The 11,542-nt window shown below is 42.2% G+C and overlaps 1 pseudogene; it reads right to left on the reverse strand.

The window, feature by feature from the left end:
* Nucleotides 1–2,222: 2,222 nt before the first annotated feature.
* Nucleotides 2,223–10,576, reverse strand: LOC143997967 (corticotropin-releasing factor receptor 1-like; annotated as a pseudogene).
* Nucleotides 10,577–11,542: the final 966 nt, after the last annotated feature.

Here is an 11,542-nt window from a genome sequence, read left to right on the forward strand (position 1 = left end):
TGGGTTTTTAGTTTTTGAAGCTTACCACAGATATTAACTATATCTGTGTCCAGGATAGACAATCTTTTCCTGTATTCATCAATCAAAATTTCCATTAGACCTTGTGAGCAAACTTTCAAGACTTTCTCCCATTTGGTTTTAAACTCAGAGTTCAGGCCTTCCAAAGTAGTGAAGATCTGGACTCTGAGACCCAAGGGGTTAATGTCCTCCTTGATATAATCCTCAAACGACCTGGAGTGCCAGAATAACATTGACTTTTTCTCCAAGATCTTTGACCATCTATAAAATAAAGATGATATTTCGGAATCTATTTGTTCCTTATTACCAAACTCTGTGAGATATCCATTCCTGAGGGTCGAGGTTGTTGTTTTTTTTTTGTTTTGTTTTTTTGTTTTTTTTAGCAGGGGTTTGACAATGCCTTGTTTGAGGGCGCCCGGAACAATCCCATCTTTAAACGACTGATTTATGAGATGAGTTATGGTGGGAGTCAAGATGTTTGGAACACTCTTTCAGGCGTTTGTGTTTTTTTTTTTTTATTTTTTTTTATTGTTTTTTTCCATCACCATTTTAAGGATTTATTTGTGTAGCGTGACAACAAGAAATTTTTTTATATTTTAGTGCAACACTCTAACATATATGTGCAGCAAAAATGTCTATAGCACAAATCTATTACAAAATAGATCGTTTTATGGCATTTTTATTATTTATTTTTTTTACTAGTAATGGCGGCGATCAGTGATTTTTATTGTGACTGCGACATGGCGGACACATCAGACATTTTTGACACATTTTTGGGACCATTGTCATTTTATACAGCAATCACTGCTATATAAATGCAGCGATTCCTGTGTAAATGACACTGGCAGTGAAGGGGTTAACCAGTGGGTGGCAGTGTAGGGGTTTAGTGTTCCTAGGGGGTGTGTTACTGTTGGGGGCTGGGCTTTAATTTAGTGAACACTGATCTCTGCTCCAATCCCATGGAGCAGAGATCAGCGTCACTAGTTGCTAGGCAGAACGGGGAAATGCTGTTTACAATGGCATTTCCTCGTTCAGCCACCCCGTGAGACTATCGTGGGTATGCCCACGGTGATTGAGTCCGCGGGACCCGTGACTGGACTCATGGGGGTCCCGACCAGCACGTGAGCGGCGCACTCGCGATTGCAGGGCGGCATTAAAGATTGGACGTACCTGTACGCCAATATGCCTGCCTGTGCCATTCTTCCGACGTACATCGGCGTGCGCTGGTCGGGAACCGGTTAATAGGTCAGGCCTTGTCCACTTTACTCCTGAGTCGAGTAAATCATCTTCCACAATGTTGTCCAGCCAACTTGGCTAGAAGATCACTGCATACATTTCATTGGTTCATTTGGTCCCCTTGATATGGAATCACATGTCACTATATTCATTGCTAGGTTACGTGTGACCTGAACTGAAGAGCCACCTTCATTGGCACAGATATTTGTGCTCATAGTCTGTGTAGAAAATGAGTATATAGAATGATTCACAAAGTGTTAGCTAACTTTCTTATCACCAATGAAAAAGCCTGGTGCCAGTCATTTTCCACGTTGAGGCACAGAGGATTGGCTAGGTAGCCTAGATGCACATTCTCAGAAATTGTTTGGTTGTGGCTGGTGATCTATCGGAACAAGTTTATGGATTGTGCTGTGTTCCATCTATTGGTTTCTCTGCTTTAGGCTGCTTTCACACTGGGGCGGGAGCGGCGTCGGCGGTAAAGCGCCGCTATTTTTAGCGGCGCTTTACCGTCGTTTTAGCGGTGGTGTGCGGGCGCTAGCGGGGTGGTTTTGACCCCCGCTAGCGGCCGAAAAGGGGTTAAACCCGCCCGTATTGCCGCGGTGTCCCATTGATTTCAATGGGTACGAGCGGTATAGGAGCGGTGAATACACCGCTCCTTCACCGCTGCAAAGATGCGGCTAGCAGGACTTTTTTCACCGTCCTGCCAGCGCATCGCTCCAGTGTGAAAGCCCTCCGGCTTTCACACTGGAGTTAAAGGGGCCGGTTTTTTTCAGGCGTTACACAGGCGCTATTTTTAGCGCTGTAACGCCTGAATGCCGCCCCAGTGTGAAAGCAGCCTTAGTGTTTCTCTGTCTCTGCATTAGTGCCCTAGCAGTTGCCAATATTGCACTAAGGCGGAAAGTTTGATTTCTCCTTTCAATCATCTTTTTTTTTTTCTGATTGTCAAAATACAATTAGTGGGACACAAGAGATGTGGTCTCTCAGTTACTGTTCAGTTTAGTGACCATACTTGATTTTGGAGCCTCTACAACCTCTCATTATAGGGTTAGGTGGTAAGCTCCAGAGGAGTCATAGTGGAAGTGGTGGGTCAGATAGCAGAAGATTGCTTGATGCTATGGAAGCTAACCCGTGTGGGTGAAGTGGGAATGGACATTGCACGGGCAACACGAGCTTGGATAGAGTGCTTGTCCTGCCAACAATGCCATCTCTTTCTGACTGCAGAGCGCACCTCACGGTTTAGGAAACAGTAGAAGACTGAAACAGAAAATCCCTAGAAGGACTGCAAGAAAGAATTGAAATAGATGAAAACAATTCATGAGACTTCATCTTCTCCTGGAGTGACAAAGAAAAACATGTAGGTGATTCCCAGAAGAGGTAGCAGAACCAAATTCGCCTTTACTGCTTTCCTGTACTGGATGATCTCTGAAGTAGTGGAGGCTCGGAGCTTCGTTATCCGAATCCTCACAATGTTAAATAAAAATATAAAGTTTATCAGCAATACCCGGATGACGGGACCTTGATAAATAAAATCTGTGTACACTCCGGCCTTCTTCCCAAACCAGCATTTCTCGTCATAGTATAGCTTGCCAATGGCCCAGGCCACAATGATGGGAAATGGAATACACCAGCCAATACATATGAACATCCATTTTCGTAGCTTGTCAGTGGAGTACGTCAAAACGATGGCTGTGTGCAGATAGCATCCTTCACCAAACATCCAGAAAAAATTGGTAACATAAAAATAATTGTGAGCTATAGTGACCAGGCGACACTAGACCTGAAAAATAGCAGTCACCTCCTTCCGTTACAACCTCATAGCTGTATATCTGCTGACTGGGAACTACTGGCTGGCAGATCACATTGCTGTCATGGGCCTCCTGACTCAATGTAAGCTGCATTACAAACCAAGTGATGTTCCGCAGAATAAAGACCGTGATGAGGTTCCAGTGAATTATGTTGCGCAAGCATCGAATGCTCCTCAATCTCAAGAAGAGAGTAAAAGCCACCAGCAGTGCACACAAGGAGACGATGGCCATGTGGTAGTGTACCTTGCTCTTTTTCTCCCGTTTTTAGTATTTCTTGGCATTGTGTATCTCCTCTTCTTGCCCAGCTGCCATTGAGGTGACATTCCCTGTAGACGTTACCTTCAATGGCACCGCACGCACTCCAGTCAACTCACCCCCACTGTGGCCGAGAAATTGAAAGTGATGTACTAGCACCACCCACGCCCACTGTCCTCTATTCTTTCCTGGAGTTTTGTGGGGATGATGTCAATTGGTGATGTGCTGTCTCGAAGGATTTTGATGATTTTGGTGGTGTCCGTGGTGATTGGGGTCAGAGTAAACTTCGGTGATTGTGGGATGTTCGTGTCGATATCATCTTTTTTGCTTCAGTTGAATGAGCTTATTTTTTTTTTTTGTTTTTTTTTTTTGGTGAATTGTTTTTCAGATGTTGTCGATGAAAAAATCTGATAACTCATTACAGAAGTCTTGGGTTTCGTTTTCCTGGAGGCTCTAAGCATGTAGGGTTCATCGAATGAGCGACTATTTTGAAAAGCTCCCGAGGGCAGTTTAAGGCCAAAGAGATGGTATTCGAGAAATTATCTTTTTTAGCTTTGAAGATTGCTTTGTGATATTTCTCCGAAAGTCCTTTGTAGTTTATGTGGTTTTCCTTGGTAGGGTTTCTTTTCCATGCTCTTCCAGCTCTTCTGCGTTCTTGCTTGAGTAGAGCAAGAGTGCCATTAAACCATCCCAAGTTTTATTTTTTATTTTTTCTGATGCATTTTCTGCGTTTTGGAGCTACTGAGTCTGCTGTTTGTAGTAATGCCTTGTTTAGGGAGTTGTGTATGTTCCGTTGAGTGACTTGCATAGTAGGTGAGGTTGAAAAAAAATACACAACTCCATCAAGTCCAACCAATGTGACTTGAAACACAGAATTAATTCCATGGTACATTGCGCAAAAAAAAAAAAAAATACTGCAGCAGTTAATGACCCATAAAAGATCAAAAGTAAACTTTTTTTAGAGACATGTACACTACGAACAGATATAAAGAAGCATTCATGTCAACAAAATACTAGATTAGTACATTCATTGCCCCCCTGATGTAAAACCTAAGGAAGGTCTAAATGATAAAAAAAAATAAAAAATCATTCAGAGCCAGGGAGTTAAATTAAGGTAGAATGTACACCTTTTGCTCATGTTGTAGGATAATTTTGTATCATAGATGGATGTATCATAGCTAAAATTAGAATATGTTGGGAAAGATTTCAGCGTGTGTCGTGGCTACATGTCTACCCAAAGAAAGATTGGGGTTACATGTTTTCATGGAAGTAATGTAGGCACGTTGCCAGAATTCCATTTTTGGTCTTTTCTACACAAAAAGATGAGCATTCACATAGAAGGTAGACCACTCCTTCTGTCTTGCAAGTTGCATAATGTTTGGGTCTATATTGTTCCCCATTAGGTGGGTAGGATATATGCATCAATCTACAGTAGTTACAGCCTTTACATTTGAACATGCCTAATTGTTTGCACGGATCCCTGCCTGCTCCCCTCTTGTATTCACTTGATACTAATTTATCTTTCAAAGATTTAGCTAGGAGATCCAATTTGAGCATTAGCCAATACTTCCAAGTCAGCTGGCAATGAGTGCAACCCTTCAAAACTGCACTGCGCCAATAAATAATCAGTGACACCTAACAGTGAAAAACTAAAAACAAAATCAAAAAAAATAAAGATGCTACCTTTAGTGAGAATAATATGTATACAAATAAATTATACCTCCAAACGTGTGCTACAAAAATATTGGAAGATAAATTAAGTAGCGCTCATAATCTAACAAATGTGCAAAGTGAAAATAATGAAATGTACCACCCCGTGATATAGAGAACTAAAAGTCCATTTAACAGAGTGTTGAAAATCACAAAAGGGAGTCTTCACAAATTCCTTCAGACTTCCACCACACCAATGTGCTCGTGACACCTCGCCCAATAGAAACGCACTCACCGACTCATGTTGCCTCCCACTTTCGTGTTTGGCAAAAAACCAGTGTAAACACCCCTTGGGTCTATCCCCCGATTATTCCAGGCAAGGCTCATCCATATGTAAAAAGTGAAATACAATGCTCCACATAGCGTGATATCGTTTTAAAATGTATTCAAACACACCACACACACACACACACCACACACACACACACACCACACACACACACACACCACCCACACACACACACACACCACCCACACACACACACACACCACCCACACACACACACACACCACCCACACACACACACAACACACACACACACACCACACACACACACCACACACACACACACACACACACACCCACCACACACAACACACACAACACACACCCACACACAACACACACCCACACACAACACACACACACACAACACACACACACACATCACTTCAATATATCAACTCACATTTTAACTAAAAAATGCCAGCATCAATTGAAAAGATCACAGATCGTTTTCACCAAACGATCAGGCGTTGCAATATGGATATAGCGGGACTCAAAGTGTGCGTTATTAACTCTCACCACTTCCCGGCCACTGCTCCCGATAAGCTAGACAAGCCACGAGCACCAGCGTCCTTCTGTCAATGACGTTCGTATCTGCACATGGATGCACTTGTCTTTGTGCATGCTCTCTTGAAGGCCTTTTTTAGACAAGTATGTGAGTATCCATGTACTAGTAATCTTTCTTTGAGGGAATCTGCTTGTCTAAAGATGGCCTCATCTGAGCAGATTTGCCTGATTCTTAGGTACTGGTTATGGTATAGATGGCACTAGGGCCTTAGGATGAAACCTGCTGGCATGCAATATAGATTTGCCAGATGTAGGTTTGTGATAGAGGCTACTAGTTAGCTCTATTCCTTTATGAATTTGAAGATCCAAAAATATGATTTAGGATCAGAGGTCACAGTGAAGGTCATATTGAAGGTATTGCTGATCAAAGAAAGGATTGCAGGCTATCTGAAGACCCATCCCAAACCAAAAAAAATGTAATCAATATAACCATACCAGAGGACCTTATTTTCCATGAAGGGAAGCAGGTCCTCTGATAAGCCAATCATATGTTCCCACTCCCCCAGATAACAGTACTTACTGTAGAAAGTGTCTGGGAAGACCTTAGGGGTCCATATGGAGATTAACCCTAGTTAAAAAAAAAAAAAAGGATGTACGTGTATTACTATCTCATAGGATTTCTAGATATAATTAAAATAGAAATAAAACAGCCCACACGTGTGTGTGTGTGTGTGTGTGTGTGTGTATATTGGCTGAGAGGGCAGAAACCTGGACTTTCAAGGAATTGTAGGCCAAGCCCTTATCCAAACCATCTCGGAGGAACTTGAAATCTACTTGAAACTGAAGGAGACACAGAATCCCAACTTCTTTCTGCAGAGAAGTGTAAAAAGGCTTTCCAAATCGTGTGATAGGTAGTATTGGTCAATTTCTTTCGAGCCCGCAACAAGGTACCCATTACCCGTTCCGACAGATCCAAATGTCTTAAAGATCTCCTTTTCAATCTCCACACCATTATTTCAGTCTCTCTGGGTTCTGGTGACACAGCCCATTCTGCAGCAGAAGACCTTGAGAAGGAGGTAGTGGAATTGGCTGGCATACTTCCATCCTCTACACTAAAGAAAACCACGGGCTCCTGGGCCAGAAGGGTAGCACTATTATCGCCTCTACTTTCATTAGACAGATCTTCAACAGGACTTTGAGAATCAATAGGAGCAGAGGAAACGCATAAACTAGGGGAAAATTCCATGACTTGGAGAAAGCATCCTGGCCCAGAGCTTGCGGATGCCAAACTTGGGAGAAGTAGTGAGGAAGCTGAAAATTCTCTTTTTGTTGCCATCCAATCTATTGCTGGCATTCCACAGACCTTTTAATATCTTGTGTAAATACTTGGGATTGAGGCCTAGTTCATTTTGATCTATGAATTTGCTACAACATTCTCGAACCCCGGCAGATAGGCAGCTCTAAGGGAACAGGTGTTTTTTTTTTTTTCCACCCACAAGATTCATGATCAATAAAGTGCCTAATGGATATTGGAATTAAAATGTATAATTTGGTATCCTCATTAATTGGAACAAGAGAGAGAAAAGGGGTTAACATGGACTACTCCAAGTAAGTTGCCATGTGACACGAGTGGAATTGAGGACTGTCTTGATACCAGAATTAGACTAAGATAAAAATTATAACAATTTTATTCAAAAAAGGTTAAAAACATTTGTTGATAACCAGCCATTTTACAGGTTTGTGGCACAAACAATGTTATAATGAAGTTATGCCCAGCCCCCCATTCAAAGGAGCCAGGAATCCAACAGCTTATGCCCAAGTTGATGGTATTTCTCTACTAGTTTTGCAACAAAGTGGCTTCTTCAGGAGGTCTCGTGGCGCATCTGAAGTTAAATAAATAACAATCTCATAATTAAAGTTATACAAAACTGGACTTTCTACAGAACGGACTTAAAAAATTTGAGACATGGAGTAATTTTTATGGTCATAACAAAAATAGCACGGCTTACCATCGGGTCCCCAAGAGAAGCCTGCATATAGGCATGGGTGGCTCCCTAAAAAGGGGGATCTACCACCCCCGGGGCGGGCAAGGGAGGCATGTTTAAACAGAGTAGGCTGTGGATGATTTAAACAAAACGGTATGTATAAATACCCACACCTGTGGTCTTTACCCACACTTGTGGCAAATATATAATTGAAGTCATAACAGCCGTTAGGGAAGGCTAATGAAAAAGATCACCAGATCACCAAAAAAGGAGAGGGGAGGGAGGAAAGGGGAAGGGAGATAAAAGGGGGGGAAAGAAAGAATGAGGACAGGAAATGAGGACTAAAAGGGGGAAGGGAAGGGGAACTGAAAATCAAGGAGAAAAGGAAGAAGGGAGATAAAGGGGGGGAGGGGGGGAAGAAAGAATGGGGACAGAAATGAAGACTGAAAGGGGGCGGGGAAAAAACTGAAAACCAAAGAGAGAGGTCCGCCACTCTTAGTGCGCATGCGTCAGGAGTTGACTGCGCGCACCAGCTCCTGGTTCCCATAGGAACATCCCAGGGCCAGGAGCACAGACTGATCCTCCCCTCAAGGGGGACGGAACTCCGTTGTGTTGGAGAGGTGCGTGTCCACCCCTAGGAGGTTAACTCCTTATGCCTACAAGCTGCTGATGGGAAATCTCTGTTGTCAGCCTCGCTAAATGGATAAATATAAATACATTCCTTAAATTGGTTTGATATAACAAAGTGATTCTGTTCTCTAAGTAATTATTATACCAATTTTCAGAGTATTAAAGAAAAATCTCACCAAAACACTCCATAATCAGCTTGCAAAATTAAGGAAGTCTAGGAAAGAAAAATTATAGTAGATCTAATAATTCACAATTAATATTTATATAGCGGAGATAATGAGATTGGAAAGAACCCCCTATTAAAAAAAGGGGAAAGGGAGGGGGAGAATGCACTGAGAAGATTAGCTATTTAAGAAAATGTTTGTAAGTTTGTGTTTCATTAAACCCTGGAGGAATCAGGCGTGAAACCCTCTGTATAGAGCGACTAGACGCCCTGAGTATCTCACGGTCCCAGTCGCCACCTCGTGGGTCCTCTGGGACGACTTTTAGGACAGAATTTTACAAATTCTGGTTGATAACGGTGGTGAATACCAATATGGTGACCCACCGAGGTAAGTTTCCCACCAGATGAATAATAGAGATGGTCACCCATTCTTTGGCATAGTTCTCTGATGGTCTTGCCCACATAAAAAGCCTTGCAGGCACAAACCATCAGATAAACCACGCCTTTGGTGTCACAGTTGGTATGGTGCGATGGGGAAAGTATTTCTCCATTCGGGAGAGTGTGGATAGTACCTTCTAAAATCCAGGGGCATTTGGGACAGTTCCCACAAGGGAAGGTGCCCCTTGGGCCCTCCCGCTCACGTGCAATTGTCTTGTAATGACTACTCATCAATTTGTCTCCTAAAGTAAGTTGCTCTCCTAAAGACCAGTTCTGGGGTTGGTCTCTCATATTTCCCCAGAATATGGTGGTCTGTTAGGAGATGCCAATGACTGGAGAGTACATTCCTGAGCATATTATGGTGGATGGGAAATGTGGTAACAATTTTTACCATGATGGGGTGGTCTGACCGAGGAGAACCATAAAGTAGTGACTCTCGCCTCCGGGTACATGCCCTATTAAACGCCTTTCTAAGGTTAGAACGTGTATAGCCCCGACTTAGCAGGCGTTCATGTAGGGCCGCCGCTTGGGTAAGGAAATTTCGATCTTCAGTGCAGTTGCGCCTGAGTCTAAGAGATTGGGCATAAGGGATGCTACGCAACAATGGGCGGCAGGAGTGTGAACTTGACGTGTGCAACAGAGTATTACCAGCGGTTGATTTGCGGTAAAGGTTGGTTGCCAATCCACCCTGGCTGTCCTTACTAATAATCGGGTCTAAGAAGGAAATGCTATTTAAATTGTATGAATATGTAAATGTCAGGTTGAATTGGTTCACGTTGAGGAGTTCAATGAACTCAACAAGGGTTTGGGTCGTGCCTGTCCAAATAATGAAGAGATCATCTATAAATCTATGCCAACATAGTATAAAATCTATGAAGGGTTGTAATGTTTTATTTCTAAAGATTGAACGTTCCCAGCCTCCCAGATATAAATTAGCTTATGACGGTGCACATGAAGTGCCCATTGCTACACCCTGAATTTGCAGGTATATCTGGTCCATAAAGGTAAAGTAATTTCTGGTGAGAATGAATTCAAGAAGTTGTAGTATAAATGTATTTAAGGGCCAGGTATTGTGGTCCTGTTCCATGAGGAAGGTACTTACCTTCCGGAAGCCCTGCTCGTGGGGGATGCTTGAGTACAAAGCCTCTACATCTATGGCCACGAGGAGGGCGCCTGGAGGGATCTGTACCCCCTCTATATGTTGTAATAAATCAGTGGTGTCTTTGATATAGGAAGGTAGATTGAGGACATGAGGCATCAGAAAAGTATCAACTAATTTGCTAGCATTCTCAGTGAGTGACCCCATCCCAGAGACAATAGGGCGTCCAGGCAGATTTTCAAGATTTTGGTGAGTCTTAGGAAGGGTGTACAACGTTGGGACCCAAGGTTTTAAAGTATTGATAAACTTAAAAGTTTCTTCATCAATTAGCCCTTGCCAGAATGCACCAGTAACCAGACTATGGAACTCTGAGATAAAATTCAGTACCGTAGACTGGCTAATGGGGGTGTACCATACACGATTGGATAGGACGTTAAGGCACATCGATTTGGTATTGGTGTTGTGTTATCAATACCAGATTGCCACCTTTATCAGATTTTTTAATAATAATGTCCGTTCTTTTCTGAAGGGTACAGATTGCTTTTTTTTTTTGTCTCCAATTCAAATTAGAAGGTAATTCCGACCAATGCTGTTTTTTCAAAGATTTGATTGACTTAAATAGAAATGCCCATATCATATCGTAGGGCAAGTCCTCAAATCAGGGAAAGCCCGAGATCCTAATTTAAGCATTATTTTCTTCCTGGACCCCAGAGGGTCAAGAGGGGCAGTTGAGGGGATATCCGAAACAGGGGAGGCCCCCCTGGGCAGCCCCAAGTCGGAGTCTCCTTCATCCACTCGTCCCTCATCATATAACAGCATAAGGTCTCGTAACGCCCAGAATTCTTGCATCGAGAAAATGTTTGTTTTTTCTGCCAATTCTTTTTCAAGGTTCAAGTTCCGTGTATCCTTATCAAATATGAACTTGTAAGTCAAGTTATGGGTGAATAGATAAAGATCTTTTATGGTTTCGTATACATTAATTGGTTCTGAGGGGCTAAATCCAAGTCCGAGTTGAAGAACCAACTCTTTATCCTGAGTTAAAGAATAAGGTGTGAGATTGATAATAATTAAAACAGAGGGATAGGGTGCGCTATGGAATCTGTTATACAGAGAGTATGTAGTGTAATATAGGTAAGAGCAGCCTCTATTATGTTTCCATCCAGATGGATGGAACAGTAAAATAGGTGAAAGAAGGAGAATAGATGTGGCGCTATACCTTATTAAACTCACTAAAAAATATAAAATAATATAATATAAAATAAAATTGTACAAATTTTCCAGCTTGCTGGCTAATATTTTTTAAAACCAGCGAGAAACCTTGATGGACTGAATAGTAAAATCAATAGTAAAATCAATAAATAATAAAGTGCTGGGGGTTAATCCTTATTAAATAGTGAATGCAAAGTGAAT

The sequence above is a fragment of the Lithobates pipiens genome, unplaced genomic scaffold (assembly GCF_037356315.1).
Source record: "Lithobates pipiens isolate NorthernLeopardFrog02 unplaced genomic scaffold, aLitPip1_a1.2 Scaffold_19, whole genome shotgun sequence".
In the NCBI taxonomy this organism is placed as follows: domain Eukaryota; kingdom Metazoa; phylum Chordata; class Amphibia; order Anura; family Ranidae; genus Lithobates; species Lithobates pipiens.